The following is a 19,117-nucleotide window of genomic DNA, read 5'->3' as shown; positions in this document are numbered from 1 at the left end:
TCTCCACCCTCATGACCATTTGAAGTTGTTGGGTTATGTTTTGGCTCATTCGGTTTGCATGTAAAGTTGGTGAAAATGAAGCATCTCACAGTGTTCAAAAACAGACTTTAGAAGGCCATGTCCGGACCCCCAGAAGTCAGGTCCGGACCCAGTTTCCAGAGAATTCCTGTTGAATGACCTGTCCGGACCACCAGAAGAAGGGTCCGGACACAGAAACCAGCAACCATGTTTTGATGGGCAGGTCCGGACCGCCAGAAGCTGGGTCCGGACCTGATTTCCAAAAACTGAATTTTGAAGGAGAGGTCCGGACCGCCAGAAGCTGGGTCCGGACCCCATTTCCAGAAACGATTATTGTGAAGGGAAGGTCCGGACACTAGATTGCTCATGTTTGGACATGGCTGCTTTATTTTGTTTTATTTTCTATTTAAACACGATTTTGCTACATTTATACATACGTATTTTGGAGAGCAAAATCAGAGAGCTTAGAGAGAGATATTGTTCTAGCTTATTTGAGAAGGGATTAAATACGTGAAGCCAATCGGAGTTCCGGTGAAAGGAAATCTTATAGAAGAATTGTGCCAGATGTTCTGGAAAGGGCTACTGCAGTAGAAGTCAAGTAGGTCGCTTGTCGTGTAAAGGAAGAGTAAAATTGCAAAGGTTTTTTAATTCTTCTTGTATTCCTTATTCTTCTTATAGTGGATTGATTTCCTGGGTTTGGCTGCCCCGGAGAGGTTTTACATTTAGAGAGTTCTCTAAATGGTTTCCTCTTCGTAACCAAATATTTGTGTTCTTGATTTTCATTACATATCTGTATTTGGTTGATTATTGATTGTTAGGTCAGATCTTATTCCGCTTGATATTTGTGAATCACCTAGACATTTGAATAGGTGTTGTTTTAAATTTTTAAATTGGTATCAGAGCGGGTTCACTCTGTGAAGGATTTATTTCCTAAGTGTGATCCGAGACTCCATATCAAATGTCTCATACTGTTGCTCCTAATTCTCTTCCCGTCTTTGACGGAACAAATTATACGCTTTGGAAAATTCGTATGAGAGCATATTTTAAATCCATTAATGTTTGGCATATTGTCGAATCTGGATGGACACGTCCAGAAAAAGCAATAGCTGAATGGACAACAGAGGAGAAGAATAATGCTACTGCGAATGACAAAGCTATAAATGATATTTACATCTCTGTTTCAAATGAGGAATTTTCTAGAATTTCTAGATGTGAAATAGCTAAGGAAGCCTGGGAAACTTTAGAAATCACACATGAAGGAACTAAGGTTGTTAGAACTTCAAAAATTCAAATGTTGGTTTCTCAGTTTGAGGAGATTAGAATGCAGGAAGATGAAACTTTTGATGAATTTTATTCAAAGCTTAGTGCCATTAGAAACTCTACCATTAATTTGGGAAAGAAAATGGATGATGCTAAAGTGGTTAAAAAAATCTTAAGATCTTTGCCTGAGAGGTTTATTTCCCAAATTGCTGCTGTACAACAGAGCAAGGATTTAGATACTATGAGAGTAGAAGAACTTGTAGGTTCCCTTCAGACCTTTGAGCTAATTCTTCCTAAACACAAGAACACCAAAAATATTGCTCTTAAGGCAAAAAATGTTAAGATTGACTCTTGTGGTTCATCTGATGAGGATTCTGGAAATGAGGAAGAAATTGCTATGTTTGCTAAGAGGTTTAGGAAATTCTTTAGAGCCAAGAAAGGAAATTTTAGAAATAGCAATTCACAATTTTCTGAGAAATCTAGAAATGAGAATGTTGAGAAAGGAAAGTCACCTAAAGGTATCAAGTGTCACGAATGTGGTGGACATGGGCACATTCGTGTTGACTGTGCTAACTTGAGAAAGTCAAATGGCAAGGCATTTAATGTGACTCAAAGTGATGAATCAGACAAGGACGATGCTGAACAGGGAGTTAATTACTTAGCATTTGGAGTTAGTTATGAGAGTGAGCATGAGAATAGTGAGTGTAATTCTCAAGACAAACAAGGTGTGTCCGATAATGGTTCGGAAGAAGAAGATGATTTGCAAAATGCTTATAATAATCTCTTTGTGGAATACACTAAACTGAAAAAGCTGAATAAGCAGCAATTGAAGAAACTCAATGAGGTTAATCTTGAAAATGATCAACTTTCTGTCACCTTAACTGATTCTCTTGCTACTCATAATACTTTGATGTCTGAAAATCAAATGCTAATTGCCAAAGTGAAATCCTTAGAGAATGAACTGAATGAATCAAAGAATCATTTAACTAAATTCTCTAGTGAAAAGCTAAATCAAATGTTTCATAATCAGAAACATTCGTTTGATAGAATTGGATTGGGTTTTGATAAATCTGCTATTTTATCTACTGATGTTGCTTCTTCTTCAAAGATGATTTTTGTGAAACCAGTGAACAAAGAAGATAGCTTGGCTGAAAAGAAGGTAATTTCTCCTCAAATTTCCAAAGGTGGAAAAGGTAAGGGAACTCTAACTGATTCCTATATGTCTAGTTCTAAGTCGAGAAGTATGCACATGTTAAGGAACCAACCTTCTCAAAGGTTTATTCCTACGTGTCATAACTGTGGTAAGTTTGGACATATTCGTCCTAAGTGTTTTCAGCTTAACAGTCATGAGCCTAAAAGAGAATATTTCCATTCTAGAAATAGTTATGAGAAATTATTCAACATGATGAGAGACGTAGTAACACGGTTAGATGTCTTGGATAAGAGTCACACAGTTGTCCCTGATGTGAAGAAAGTTTGGGTCAAGAAGATTAATCCCATTCACCCATTGAGGGGGAGTGGTAATGGACTCACCTAGATTAGGTGGGCACATAGACCATGCCTAGAAATTGAGCATATTGATATTTGTCTATAGCTGTTCTAGGGCATTTTTGTTTCTTTTTGAATTTTTGTTTGCTTTGTTTTTATTTTCTTTGATTATTTTTTTATTCTTTTAGATTGTTTTAATTGTTGGATACTCAGTTTCTCATGTCTTGTGCTCAAATGAATATTTTACATATGAGTGGGGTCAATATTTCTGCAATTTACATCTATTGCTCCATTTGTTTCTGATATACCTTGTTTTTCTGAAGACTGTTAAAGGAGTAAGAGTCAGTTTTTCTCATGTTCGAAATTGTGCACTTTTTGCCCCCATTAGGTTTAGATTTTTGTTATGTGTTTGGGAATTTGGAGCAAACATTTTGCTTGGAAGATAGGTAGTGTTAGTTCTATCCACTTGACCAACTCGTTAGTTGAACCTAGCTCATAAAAATTCCAACATTTTCCAAAAAAAAAAAAAAAAAAAAAAAAAAAAAAGAAGAAAGAAAAAAAAAGGGCATAAAATAAGCTCAAATGACTTAGTTTTGCTTCTGTCTGTCCCTAAAGAAAGAATCAGTAATCAAATCATTGCGGAAATAGATGATTACTAAAGGACATGGTAAAAGCGAATGATTAGTCTCAGGGGGAGTGTATCGGATGAGGGAATCTAGGTCCTAACATTATAAGGTTTTACTGTGGCTTGAATCAGACTGTTTGTCTTTCATTTACAAAACGTCTACCTAGACTTCCTTTTCACTGATGCAATCTTATTTAATGAGAGTTTTCACACATTACACATTCACATGAGATTTATGATTATTGCCTACTTGACTGCATTCACAGAACAAGGTTGTGTCATGCATATGGTACATTTAAGGTGTAAGTGTAGTTTGTTGATCACTCTGGATTGTTAAGATATTCATAAGGGCATGCATGATTTATTGAATATCTATACAAGTTGTGTTTTCCTTAAAAAATAAAAAAAAAAAAAAAAAAAAAAAAAAAAACCCAGAGGTTTATTGTTTATTTTGTTTTTATATTAAGGGGGAGGATCAATTTTTTTTGTGTGTTATTTTTTTTCTTTTTCTTTCTCTGTGATTCCATCTTTTTAACTTAAAGGATCAAGACTCACTCACCCAAGAAGTGTAGCACAATCTATACGACTTTGGAGAAAGATGTGAAGTATATCAAGGATAATCTTTGGCAAGAATAATCTATCTTATTTCCTTGTGGCTATTTTTTTTTTTTTTTTTTTCAGATTTCTTGGGTTGTTAGTTAGTTTGTTTCCTTTTGTCCTTCTGAGACAAAAAGGGGGAGTTGATTTGATGTGTCATTTTCATGTAAAAATTGTTTTTGTCCCCGAATGGCCAAAAGGGGGAGTTTGTTGGGTTATGTTTTGGCTCATTCGGTTTGCATGTAAAGTTGGTGAAAATGAAGCATCTCAAAGTGTTCAAAAACAGACTCTAGAAGGCCATGTCCGGACCCCCAGAAGTCAGGTCCGGACCCAGTTTCCAGAGAATTCCTGTTGAATGACCTGTCCGGACCACCAGAAGAAGGGTCTGGACACAGAAACCAGCAACCATGTTTTGATGGGCAGGTCCGGACCGCCAGAAGCTGGGTCCGGACCTGATTTCCAAAAAATGAATTTTGAAGGAGAGGTCCGGACCGCCAGAAGCTGGGTCCGGACCCCATTTCCAGAAACGATTATTGTGAAGGGAAGGTCCAGACACTAGATTGCTCATGTCCGGACATGGCTGCTTTATTTTGTTTTATTTTCTATTTAAACACGATTTTGCTACATTTATACATACGTATTTTGGAGAGCAAAATCAGAGAGCTTAGAGAGAGATATTGTTCTAGCTTATTTGAGAAGGGATTAAATACGTGAAGCCAATCGGAGTTCCGGTGAAAGGAAATCTTATAGAAGAATTGTGCCAGATGTTCTGGAAAGGGCTACTGCGGTAGAAGTCAAGTAGGTCGCTTGTCGTGTAAAGGAAGAGTAAAATTGCAAAGGTTTTTTAATTCTTCTTGTATTCCTTATTCTTCTTATAGTGGATTGATTTCCTGGGTTTGGCTGCCCCGGAGAGGTTTTACATTTAGAGAGTTCTCTAAATGGTTTCCTCTTCGTAACCAAATATTTGTGTTCTTGATTTTCATTACATATCTGTATTTGGTTGATTATTGATTGTTAGGTCAGATCTTATTCCGCTTGATATTTGTGAATCACCTAGACATTTGAATAAGTGTCGTTTTAAATTTTTCAGAAGTGATTCGGCCACCCCTCATTTTTGCCAAAATAAATTTTTTAGTAAGTTGCTGAACTATCCCCAATGGCGATAGGGTGGAGTGATTAACCTCTCTTTTTGTTGTTACTACAGCGGTGATCACTGATGAAATTGGTTCCTTTTTTGCAAGGTGAAGCTCATACAGCCCTTTTGATGGTTCGTTTGGCTACTTTTATGGGATTGGGTCTTATCTTGGTTGAAGGGGATGTTTTTCTTGTTATTTTAGCTATTAATAGTCCCGCTCTTTTTTCTTCTTGGTCTTTTGCTAACTATATTTCTGATATTAGTTTAACTCTTTCTTCCTTTCAAAGTTGGAATGCTTTGAAAGTGTCTCGATGTGCCAATTTTAGGGCACATGCTAAATGGGCCTCTTTCAATCATGTTTTTGGAAGCATTTTCACACGATCCCCCATTCTCTCTTCCATTCGAATTAGAAATGGGAAAGATTCTTCTCTGTAACTTTTTTCCTTATTAAATTAGAAAAAAAAAAAAAAAAAAACCTCTTTTTTTTTTTTAATTTTTTAATTTCTTTTTTCGAGTTCGTGAGGGCGTTTTTGTGTTACACAAGATATTTTAAGGTTAGTTTTGTCTCTTTTGTTGGCTTTGGGCGACATTGACAATTTTTTGTAGTTTGAAGGAAAAATTGACTCAATCAATAGTTTGGGGAGATATTGATAATAAAGTGATATTTTGAGATTAGGTCCATTAGGATCACCACCAATTAACCCTCCAACTTACTATGGGACCCACTTGCTTAAATAAATTTTTGGTTGTTTTGGATAAGTAGGTCTCATATATAGATAATGTTAAGTCAGTTTCAAATTCTTCTAGTGTCTCTCCAAATTAATACGACTTTTAAAATTATAATTGAATACAAATTCAACAGTAATTTTAAGTACACGTTAGTTTTAGAGAAACACAAAAAATAAATAATGATAGCCAGTCGAATAGCTAGTGGCCGTGGATTTCAATTTTGATAGTTTGAGACTTTGAGGGGGCCTACAGATAATTTAGTGCGACAAGTCAATTTGAGGAACAGGTGGAACCACTTGGCAGGGAGGCCGTCAACGGTCAAGGCATTGTGTGGGGAGAATTGTGTGATCCCACATGATGGTGAGATCCTGACGAGGCAATGCGTTCGACAAGATTGCGGGATTGAGACTCCTCCACATAGACTTCTGCCAAAATTCTTGGACCCTGGTCTCATGTGCAAAATATAACATGGCAGAAAGCAAAATCGTTATTTATTCATAATTATACCACCAACTTTCTATGTATTTGGTAACCATATCATTCAATAAGGACCATGTTTCTTGGCAAGAAGGAACAATCGGAGAAAACCAGGATTTTTGTAACAGAACGAAATCACAAATCATCTCAACTAACTTACCTTCATGGACTTAAAACAGGAACTTATGTAACTATTGCTTGAAGAATGGTTTGGTCCTCCCACAAAATCAGAAGCAACATCGGACATAAAGAGTAACATTGCATGTCTATTCACTATTGGAGCAAAATATGCCGGCCACATAAATTATTAAACAAAGGCTTCTGGCAAGAGATTGAACCAGTCTCATTTCATATTCTTATCTGTTTGGTGGTCAAGATCCTCTGTTGACCGGGAAATCTCGAACAGTACTACGAACTAGTATTATTTCCAAAATTGATATGGAAATAATGCTGTTCAATGGCATATTTATAATTATTTCTGGATGAGTTTCGGAAATTATATACTTCTAAGCATTAGCTCGAAGTCTCACGGCACCGTTTGCCAACAGTCAATTACTATTCATAAAAAAATAAAAATAAAAAAAATAAAAAAAACCTTCTACTCTCATGTAGGCAGCTGGTTTGGTGGTCAAGATCCTCTGTTGACCGGGAAATCTCGAACAATACTACGGACTAGTATTATTTCTGAAATTGATCCAGAAATAATGCTATTCAATGGCACATTTATAATTATTCTGGATGAGTTTGGGAAATTATATACTTCTAAGCATTAGCTCGAAGTCTCACAACACAGTTTGCCAACAGTCAATTACTATTCATCAAAAAGAAAAACTTCTACTCTCACATAGGTGGCTGGTTTGGTGGTCAAGATCCTCTGTTGACCGGGAAATCTCGAACAGTAATACGGGCTAGTATTATTTTTGAAATTGATCCGGAAATAATGCTATTCAATGGCACATTTATAATTATTTCCGGATGAGTTTCAGAAATTTTATACTTCTAAGTAGTAGATCGAAGTCTCACGGCACCGTTTACCAACACTCAATTACTATTCATCTAAAAAAAAGGGAGAAAATACATTTTACCCCCCTAAACTATCCACACATTTGCACTTTTACCTCAAAAGTTTAAAACGTGATACTTGACCCCCCTAAAAAAAACTTTCAAATTGTTGCAATTCGACTATTCAGACTTTTTTTTTTTTTCCCCTTCCAAAATGCCCCATCACGTATTTTATTTTTTTTTAAAAAAAAATTAATTTTTTTTTTCTTTTTTTAAAAAAAAAAACAAACAAAAAACAAAAAAAAAAGAAAAAAAAGAAAAAAAAAGGAAGAAATATGCTGGGGTGGCCGAATCACCCTATAGGGGGTGGCCGGCCACCCCAGGACGACCCCTTGGGCTAAACCCTCAAAAACAAATTTGAGGGTTTGCCCCTAACCACCCCCTTGGCCTAAACCCCCCCACAAAAAAAGAAAAGAAGAAATATGATAGCGGGTGGTTCGGCCACCCCCAGGCTGGCCGTCTGGGGGTGGCCGTGTTAGATAATATTATGTTATTGTTATTTACTCTATTTGGTATTCTAAGTTTATTAGGTTTATCTTTCCTTATTTTACTAGGTCTGTATTATTAGCCTATATATAGGCCCCATTTGTACATTATACCGTGTGATTTAATATACAACCTTATTCTCAACATGGTATCAGAGCACAAGTTTTGAATTACTTAAAATTTTTCCGGCGCCGCCAATGTTATCCGGCGCATTCATCCCTCTGTCCCTCACAGTTCTCTATCTTCTCCTCGAAGTTTTCAGCAGATCATTATACCGCTTGAAAGCTCGGAAGTCAACCATCACAGAGCCTCCACACACAGTCCCATCTGAGCCCTCATGCACCGCCCAAAGGTTCGGCAATTCCGCCATTGTCGTTCTGCCACCGGCCGCCACAGTGGTCCGATTACTTCTCTCAAGCCACTGATCGGTAGATCTGCTCCCCATGACTCCATAACTGCAACCAGAATCCATATCCAGTGTCCCACGGGCCCTCACGCGCCACTCATATTTCTGGGCGTGAGATCCACGCGCTGCCTCCAGTCACGCGTGTGGACACGCGCCAGAAGCTCCAGCGGCCACGTCAGCCCTAAGTGCAACGTCAACAGAGCCACGTCAGTCTGAGTGCCATGTCATCATTGAGTGCCATGTCATCATTACCATATCATCCCTGAGTACCATGACATCAGTGCCACGTCAGCCCTAAGTGCCACGTCAGCAGCACCAAGTCAGCCCTTACCACGTTAGTTGTGCCACATCAGTGATGACTTTGACAGTTGACCGTTGACTTCCAGAGTTGACCAGGTGCTTTCTTACCTATTTTTTTTGTCCTGATTTCATATTTTTGGTCTGTTTTTGCTTTTGAGCCTTCTAGATGGCACAAAACGAGATTATTCATCATGTTCAAACTGTATTGGATGGCACAAACTATATAGTGTGGTCCCAATCTATGCATAGCTTTCTTAAAGGCCGCAAGCTTTGGCTTTATGTGAGTGGGGAGGTCAAAAAGCCAGTTAAAGGAGCTTCTGAGTCAAATGAGGCTTTCACCACTCGTCTTATTGATTGGGATAGCAAGCATCATCAGATTCTTACATGGTTCCGTAATACCACTATCCCATCTATTTCTGCGCTCTTTGGCAGCTTTGATGAAGCAAAGGGTGCTTGGGATATGATTGTTTCTCGTTATTCTTCTATAGATAGTGCTCACGAGTATCAGCTTCTGTTTGAGCTTTTCCATCTGAGGCAGGAATCTGATCAGAGTATAAATGATTTTCATGCTTGCATGCAATTCTTGTGGAACCAAATTGATGTTTCTGATCCTATTTAGAAGGATCCCACTGATGCTGAGATGTATGTTACCCGTAGAGATCAACATCACCTTCACCAATTTTTAATGGCCTTGCGTGATGATTTTCAGCCTGTTCGTGTGCAACTTTACTTCGTTCTCCTCTTCCCACTTTCGACATTGCCATCTTCGAACTTGTCCATGCTGAGACTAGATCGCAGACTATGCGCTCTCAGCCTAGTCATACAGTATTGGCTACACCATCCTCTGGCTCCTCGTCATTCCAACGAGAGTATTATGACAGGTCAGGTACTCCTCGACACCCTCCTAAGTCTCGCGATAACAATTACTATCGCTATTGTCAACGTCAAGGGCACACGATTGACAAGTGTTGGCGTAAGGGAAGATCTAATGCACCCACAGCAACAGTTGCTCATACTGAGAGTGGTTCATCTCCAGCTGCTTCCTCTTCAGTTGCTCCCTCTGGCCACACATCAGGATCCAGTGTCACCTTAACTGCAGTTGACTTCGAGACAATAGTCAACCAGGTCGTCCTATCTCGTTCTAGTAATGCATCTTCATCTGTCCTCTCAGTTTTGCCAAGTACCTCTTCCCCTTGGCTCTTTGATTATGCTTGTTGCAATCACATGACACCTCACCCTACTTCCTCTACCACATCTATACCTTCACCTCATTCTTCATTGATTCGCACAGCTGATGGCCTCCATTATGACTGTTAAAAATATAGGCACTATCAATACACCTTCCCTTTCTGTTCCTGAAGTTTTTCATGTGCCTAAATTGTCCTTCAATCTTCTTTTTGTTGGCCAACTGTGTGAACTTGGATATAGACTTGTTTTTGACTTTTCTGGGGTGCATGTACAAGATCCTCGTACGAGTTAGACCATTGGGACCGGGCGTAGAATTGGGCGTATGTTCGAACTCTCATCCTTACATCTCCCCGCCACAGGCATCTCTGCTGCTGCCTCTTCATCATCACCATCTCTTGCACTTTGGCATTTGCGTCTTGGTCATGCATCTGCCTCTCACGTCCAATTTTTAGCTTCAAAGGATTTATTAGGTTCAATTTCCAATAATTCTTTTGATTGTAGTTCATGTCAACTTGGTAAACAACCGGCTTTGCCATTTAATAATAATGAGTCTCATGCTGCTACTACTTCTTTTGATTTAATTCATTATGATGTTTGGGGACCTTCTCCTATTGCAAGTATGAGTGGCTCATGTTATTTTGTTATTTTTGTTGAAGATTTCTCTCGTTACACTTGGGTGTTGTTAATGAAATCTCGTTTTGAATTATTGGACATGTATCGTACTTTTGCCAAAATGGTTGAAACCCAATTTTCAAAACCCATCAAAGCTTTGTTCTGATAATACTTTAGAATATACTCAACATGATTTTCAAGCTATTCTCAAACATTATGGCACTGTTGCTCACTTGTCGTGTCCAGGCACCTCACAATAAAATGGTCGAGCTGAACGTAAACTTGGGCACATTTTAGACACTGTCCATGCTCTTCTCATTTCTACATCTGTTCCTACCCCATTTTGGGGTGAAGCCACTCTCACAGCTGTTTACACGATCAATAGGTTGCCTACCCCTATCCTTGATAATTGCACTCCTCACGAGTGGTTGTTTGGCTCTACTCCTTCATATCACCTTTTACGTGTCTTTGGTTCTGCCTATTTTGTTTTACTCCAGCCTCATGAGTGCACCAAACTCGAGCCTCGTTCTCAGTTGTGTTGTTTTCTTGGAGATGGAGTGGAACAAAAGGGCTAGCTACCGGGAATGAGGAGTTGGTGTAATTATTGCTTCAATATTGATTTCGTTCTCCGTCATCGTTGGTGTAATTATTGCCTCAATATTGATTTTGTCTTCCATCGGAATAGATCCAGTTCATGGTTGGAATTTCTTCTTGGAAATTTTAGAACCATAAATAAGACACTTGTCCCAAAAAAAAAAAAAAAAAAAAAAAAAAATTCAGATTAAAAAAAAAAAAAATTAAAAAAAAAGCGGTGGCTAGCCACCCTATCTTGGTCATAGGGGGTGGCCGGACTACCCTATTTTAGTTGGGGGTAGCTTGAGAGCCACCCCATTGGTCGGCCAACGGTGGGCAGACCACCCAATGGCCTTTAGGGGTGGTTCGGCCACCCCCTAAACCCAAACTATATATATATATTGGCCCCTAAGGTGGCTGGACCACCCCCAAGGGCCTTGAGGTGGCTTCAGCCACCCCAAACCGGCTGGTCTAGGGTGGCCAAAGCCACCCCTAGCCCCAACTGGAGTGGTTCGGCCACCCCCAAATTTGGGGTGGTCAGCCATCCAAATCTTTTGGCCCTTGGGGTGGCCGAACCACCCCTAAGGGCCTTAGGGTGACTAAAGCTACTCCAAACCGGCTGGTTTGGGATGGCCGAAGCCACCCCCTGCTCCAACTTGGGTGGTCCGGCCACCCCTTAATTTTTTATAATTTCGTTTTATAATTTTTAAAAAAGATATATAATAATTTATTATTTTTATTATTATTAATGGGACAGATGTCCTATTTATGACTTTAGAATCTCTTTAAAAAATTTTGACCATTAGCTAAATATTCTCCAGTCCAAAATAGACTAGAGAAGATATGTTACTTCCTCCGTCATAGTTGATCCTCCGTCAATTTTGGCGCTCAGGAGAGACAATTAGTAGGCATTTCAAAAGCGTATTACATGCGGTTATACGGTTACATGCAGAGTTTCTTAAGAAACCGGAGCCAGTTCCCGAAAACTCTACAAATGAGAGATGGAAATGGTTTAAGGTATAAGTTTATTTTCATCCAACTATGATATTACATACTGACATATATATATATATATATATATATATATATATATATATATAAAGAATTGTTTAGGTGCATTAGATGGAACACATATTAGGGTAAGGGTACCTTTAGACGATAAACCTAGATACCGCAACAAAAAGGGAGAGATCACCACAAATGTACTAGGCGTATGCTCACAAGACATGCATTTTATCTACATTTTAGCTGGTTGGGAAGGCTCTGCTGCAGACGGTAGAGTGCTTCGAGATGCAATAAATAGGAGAAACGGATTGATTGTACCTCACGGTAAGAAAACTACCTTTGCCAATTTAATATTTTTAAATGTGGTTGTCTATATGAGTAATCCTAAAGTCCATGATGTCTAGGCCTGGGTATCGGTCAAAACGGTCCGGTTTTGGACTTTATCGGTTATTAACTGATAATTTTTGGTTAAACGGTTTATTAACTGATATCGAACCAATAAGAATTTTAACCGATAATTTCGGTTAAAACGGTATACGGTTAAACCGGTTAACCGGTTTAGGCATGGACTTTATATTGATTTATTTTGTTGGGCCAAAAATGAGTTCTTTTGACTTTTGAGAGCCCAAATACTTTTTGTTGAGCCCAATTCCCCACCATTTACCCTCGGATTTTCCTAAGAACCAAACATAACTTCCCTCATAAAAAGTACCTGAGCCGGTGAGAGAGTGAAACAGAACCCACATAACATGCAAATATGAAAGAACAAAAGCAAATTCCCATAAAACATGCATGCTTTCCCTTAGATTCTACTAAGAACCAAACAAAGCTTTACTCAAGAAAAAATGCTCAAGCCAGTGAGGGAGAGAGAGAGAGACAAAAGCTACATCGAACTCAAAACGAGAAAAACAAAATAAAATCCCCATAAACCACAGTTTCCCTCACATTTAACCTTATCAAGAAGTAAACCCATACCCAATCAATTGTACGGGCAAAAAACCCTTTTGAGGAAGAAAAATTAATAGAAGAAGAATTCATTCAAAGCCACAAAAAAATGTGGGTTCATCAAGAAAAGTTTACCTCTTCGCCAAAAGTATCTAGGTAAGATGATGGCCAAGGATTACTACCTAATGAGTTAGGTGACTCAAGCAAGAGAGAGAGCTCAGAGAAGTGAGGCCACGAGAGACCCAGAGTAAGAGAGGCGTGATTTTTAGGGACTTAGGGTTCACCAATTACTGAGTTAGAGAGGTTTATATAACCTCTCTAAAACGGCGTCGTTTTGGACCATTACCTAACTGGTTCTTATCGGTTAAACCGGTTAACCAATAAGAACTCCTTAACCGAACCAAACCGGACCGGACCGATAAGGATTCCGGTATACATTTTCTAACCGATAAGGATATCGGCATATCGGTTACAGTTAATATCGGTTCGGTCAAAACCGGTAGATGGTCGGTAATCGGTAACCAGTTAATCTGCCCAGCCCTAATGATGTCTAAGACAAGAAACACCAAAGTCTATAGCACATGCATGGGTCTCACAATTGTCCCGTGTTGACTACGGACTCTCTTTTTTTCTTTTTTTTCCTTGTTCATTTCTCCATTAATCAGTCAGAAGACCTTTTATTTATTTATTTAATTTAATTTGTGACCGGCGTTGACGGGCGTGTTTGCTCAATTCAAGAAACACCTCTTGGAATAGTTTTAAATTGGTTTGACGCTCCAATATTGAAGAAAGATGGATACGTCCACTTTTTTTCAAATGAAATAATTACTATCAATTTTATAGTTAGAGACATTAAGGATTTTTTTTTTTGGAAGTTTGAGAGATACATTATCCTAATTAAAAGTTTGAGAAGAGTATCAATTGGGTGATAGTTTGAAGAGATAATTGCTATGCTTTCTAAATTTTTTCTTAAAAAGTTGATTTTCAAATGATGTGGTATCGTCTCATGAGTTGGTGACACATTTATCAAAATAATAAATCTCCTAAAATTGTGACACATCATTTGAAAATTAATTTTTTGGAAAAAATATTTGAAAAGTGTAACCCTTCTCGTTTGAATGGGGGAATGAGGACTTTGCCCTAATAATAATAATAATAAAAAATCCAAGAGTTGAATGAGATTGTCATGTTAACATTGTGGGATAAAAATGTAGTATAACATTTTTCTGGTGACAAATAAAGTCCGAATCTCTAAATTTGATAATTAAAGTCTTAAGTTTTCTTTGATTGGAATTTCAATTGATGAAAAATAAATGGAGCACTCGATGATTGTTAGGCTTTAGCAAGCTCACCCTGATCTCAATCTTAAGCCTTGATTTAGGAAAAAAAATTCATGTTCTCAATTTTGAGGCTTATTAATCATTAATGCTGATTCTCTCATCAAATATATCGATCCAGCATATCTTGCTCCAATAGTGAATTGACATCCATGCAATTTAACTCTTTATATCCGATGTTGCTTTTGATTTTGAGGGAGGACCAAACCATTCTTCAAGCAATAGTCACAAAAATTCCTGATTTAAGGCCATGAAGGCAAGTTAGTTGAGATGATTTGCGATTTCGTTCTGTTACAAAAATCCTGGTTTTCTCCGTTTGTTCCTAATTCTATTATGGTTGCCAGGAAACATTGTTTTTGTGGGCGTTTCTCTTGGTGATCCTTATTGATTGAAATGGTTATATACCAAATACATAGCAAGTTGGTGGTATAATTATGAATAAATAACGATTTTGCTTTCTGCAATGTTACATTTGCAGATGAAGCCAGGGTCCATGAATTTTGGCAGAAGTCTATTGGGAGGAATCTCAATCGCACAATCTTGTCCAACTCATTGCCTCGTCAGGATCTCACCATCATGTGGGCTCAAACACTTCGATCTCCCCACACAATGCTTCGACGGCCTCCCTGCCAAGTGGTTCCACCTGTTCCTCAAATTGACTTGTCGCACTAAATTATATGTAGGGCCTCCTCAAAGTCTCAAACTATCAAAATTGAAATCCACCCCCACTAGCTATTCCACTGGCTATCATTATTTATTTCTTATGTTTCTCTAAAATTAATGTGTCCTTAAAAATACCATTGGATTTGCATCCAATTATAATTTTAAAAGTCATATTAATTTGAAGAGACATGAAAAGAACCTAAAAATAACTAATAAGCATTACTCATAGTAAGTGGGTGCCATAGTAATTTGGAGAGCAAATATAATTGTGGTTGATTGATCCAAATCTCAAACTATCACTTTGTTGTCTATGTCTCGATCTCCAAACTATTGATTGGGTCAATTTTTCCTTCAAACTACAAAAAATTGTCAATGTGCCCCAAAGTCAACAAAAGAGACAAAATTAACCTTAAAATTGTCAATGTCCCACACCCTTGACCATTTGGAGGTAATTCAAGTATATGTTAGGCACTTAATTGCTACATGCTAACAAATGGAATAGGATCCTCTCCATATCAAATGAAATGCAAAACATCCGGTTAGTGTTTTTTAGAGGTGTAAAGTTGTCATTATAATCTTTAAACAATTTTGCCCCTCAAAAATACACTAAGCAAATATTCTCCATTTCATTTGAAATGGAGATGATCTTTTTCCCCATACTACGCAGCCTAGGCCTAAAAAAAAAAAAAAGCTATCAAATGCATGGAGTGGCTCTCTTATCGTGACAAATAAGACTTGGAAATGGGACCAAAAAAGGCCCACTACAAGGGATTAGACTTTGGACATTTCAATATGAACAACTTTTGATTAAAGCTTGGGGAGCTTCTTGGTTTGGAAAAAAATGGAGACTTACTTGTCAGTCATATATGCATTGAATTTGAGTGGAAATTTATATGTATCCCATCGGAAGTTGCTTCTAAATTTGTGGAAATTTATATCCGTCACATCGCAATTAGTTTCCGAATTTATATCTATTTCTAGCTTCTCTAATTACAATCTGCAATTTCTTCTCAGACCCAACCTCCCTTGCAAGTTCCAATACTCATGGCTTTTTACATGTTTAAAATCAAACATTTCCCATTTCCAAAGCCCCCAATCCTCTTTTATCTCTTAATCATCACGAGTTTCTTCTCAATACCAAGCCCATTTACAAGTGCTATATCCTTTAACTTCACTCGTTTTAGTCCTGGTGAGTCCGATAAAAGATATGACAGAGCTTTCGCTGAAGACTCCGTCATCCAACTCACGGGCAACTCCCTTCTGGCTAGATCAGAGCTTGTAGGTAGAGCCACATATGTCAAAAATACTGGAGGTGGGCTTGCGTTCTTCCTAGCACCTAATGGTTCAACAATTCCTAATAGAGAAATGCTATAGTGTAATAAAAAAACTATTTTTGGCTCATAAAAGTTCTAGGTGGCAAGAGGACATAAGCCCCATCTGTAGTTGTTGTAGCCCCACTCACTGGTAAGCCTGTGGCCTCTTGCCACTTAGAAGTTTTATGGGCAAAAAATTGTTATTTTATTGCACTATAGCATATCTCATAATTTATCATTAAATACGTACCTGTTAGTATACAAAATCAACTTATCATTGGCACGCTCCTTGTTGGCAACGCAAATCAAGTTAAAATTTGCAAGATTTTGTAACATTAACGGTTAAAATATTGATTCATTAATATTTATCATTCTCATAAACAAATACTCAACTTGGTATTAAAGTAAATGTTTTATTTATGAGTTATTTATGCTTCTAATTTTTATAATTGGCGAGTCCTTGTCAAAAATTAAAGAGAATTATCACAATTTTAAAATTTTCTTTTGAAGGCTTTATTATATTATGATGTTCAATCCATCACAACATCACAATTTGGGACTATCAGGTTGTGTATACATGTATCGTATGAAATTCATATTTAAGGTAGAAAACACATACACAGATATATCATTTATATACTAATACATTTTGAGCATTGGTTAAACTAAAATGTAAAACAAAACACAAAGAAGTGATAATGTAGGAGAAAAATTTAACACCTAATCAAACAATGAGAATCTCAAGTGTACCTCCAACCACTTTAACGCGTATGCAGAAGTGATGCAGATTGAGAAGTTGCAGAGGATGAAGAGAAAAGGGAGGAGTTTGTGTAATTATTGCTGGAATATTGATTCTGTCCTCCGTCATAATCAGCAGAACCGCTCGATATAGAAAGTGACATTGCATGTCTACTCATTATAGGGGTAAGATGTGGTAGCCCTGGCATATTTGATGGGAGAACAGGAACTGGAGTCTCAAAATTGAGTACATCAATTGTTTGCTTTATTGAAGGCCGAAGGTTTCGATCCGGATGAGCACACCAAAGCCCAACAATCATCAAGCGCTCCATTTGTTGCTCATCAAAATCTCCCCCTAGCCTTGGATCAGCTGCTTCAAGTACTTTTCCAACTCCATAGCTCCCAAACCCACTCCACCATGACTACTTGATCTTCAAGGGCTTTGGGATTGATTGGCTTTCTTCCACAAGCAATTTCTAATGCGACAATTCCAAAACTATAGACATCTGACTCCTTGCTAGCTTTACCGGTTGTGACACATTCAGGAGCCATGTAGCCCATGGTACCTGCCAAAACAGTGGTTTGTGACCCTTTCAGGTGGTCCACAAACCTCGCTAGCCCAAAATCCCCAAGTTTGGCATTAAAGTTTGAATCAAGCATAATGTTGCTTGATTTTATATCTCTATGCACAACGCATTCCTCCCACTCTTCATGCAAGTAAAACAACGCAGATGCCAATCCTTGAGCAACTTTGTACCTCATTGCCCATACCAATAAGCTCCCTTGTGTAAAAAGATGTGAATCTAAGCTTCCATTGGGCAGGAGCTCATAGACGAGTAAGAGTTCTCCTTTTTCATGGCACCAGCCAATGAGCTGCACCAAATTCCTATGTCTCAATCTACTAATGATTTTAACTTCTGATACGTACTCCTTTATCCCTTGTTTGGACCCTTTTGACACCCTCTTAACAGCAACAAAAGAGTTTGAATCCCTTAAAAATCCTCTATAAACCCCACCAAATCCACCCTGACCGAGCTTCTCTTCATCATTGAAATTATTCGTGGCATGAGCCAATTCTTTAAATGAGAACTTCTTTGGTCCTGTCCCTCTTTGAAATTCCTCATCCATGCAATTATCAAGGGCAAGATCCTCTTCTGTGTGACTCCTATTCCTTTTCCAAAAGCAAAACAGAATTAAGGCCAACCCACCAAACAAAAAAGATCCACCAACACCCAACCCCACAGCTAACCCAAACCTGTTGTTTTTCCTTGGGTTGGGGGTAGGATTTGGACTCGGACTGCCTACCACTGTTGGGTTGGTTACATTATCTTCCAAAGTAGAACTAAAATTCCATGTGAGAATGTTATGCATTGCAGGAGAAGATCCTGTTGCGGCCGAGAATCCAAAAGTTACCCATTCAGTTAGATTATGTTCTCTCAAATCAACAATGTAAGAAAGGGACTGCTCTACAGTAGAACTGTTTATTGAACCCGTGAGGAGAACACTCAAATTATGAGAAGTAGAATTATAACTAATCCAAGCTTCATTAGTTATCCCTTGAGTAATAGAGGTATTAGCCCACCCCCTCTCCCATGACACATTAGCAGAAGAATTCAAGGAGTTTATATCAATACCTAAATGCACACCGGGCCACCCGGGCGGATCCCATGGTTTGTTTGGATAGATGTCAAACTCCACGGCGACAAAAGGATCGTCCGTCGAGTTTAGCAGCTGGTCATCCCTTGCAAGACCCATAGCCCCGCCGCTGCTGCGAACAGGAATCTTTGAACCCTGAGGAGCTAGGAAGAACGCAAGCCCATCTCCATAATTGGTATTATTTTGAGAATCAATGACAAAGGAAAAATGGGTAGTGAAATCTGTGAGGTTTCCGGATGCCTTGTCCCACAGGTGCATAGGAATGGAATACGTGGCTCGACCTACAAGGTCCGTTTTGACCTGCTTCTTGTTGCCGGTGAGTTTGATGACTTGGTCTTCAACGAAAGCTCTATCACATCTTATATCAGATTCACAAGAACTGAAACTGGTGAGGTCGAATTTGACACCGGTAACTGGGAAGAAATTGGTTATCACTAAGAGATAAAAGAGGCTTATGGACTTTGGAAATGGGTTGTAAGAAGCCATGATTGGAACTTGGAAGGG

At 38.4% G+C, this 19,117-nt stretch overlaps 1 pseudogene; it reads right to left on the bottom strand.

The window, feature by feature from the left end:
* Positions 1-16,871: 16,871 nt before the first annotated feature.
* Positions 16,872-19,117, bottom strand: LOC132177863 (L-type lectin-domain containing receptor kinase IX.1 pseudogene; annotated as a pseudogene).

The sequence above is a fragment of the Corylus avellana genome, chromosome 4 (assembly GCF_965113065.1).
Source record: "Corylus avellana chromosome 4, dhCorAvel1.hap1.2, whole genome shotgun sequence".
NCBI lineage: Eukaryota > Viridiplantae > Streptophyta > Magnoliopsida > Fagales > Betulaceae > Corylus > Corylus avellana.
This window is presented reverse-complemented; position numbering and strand designations above follow the sequence as displayed.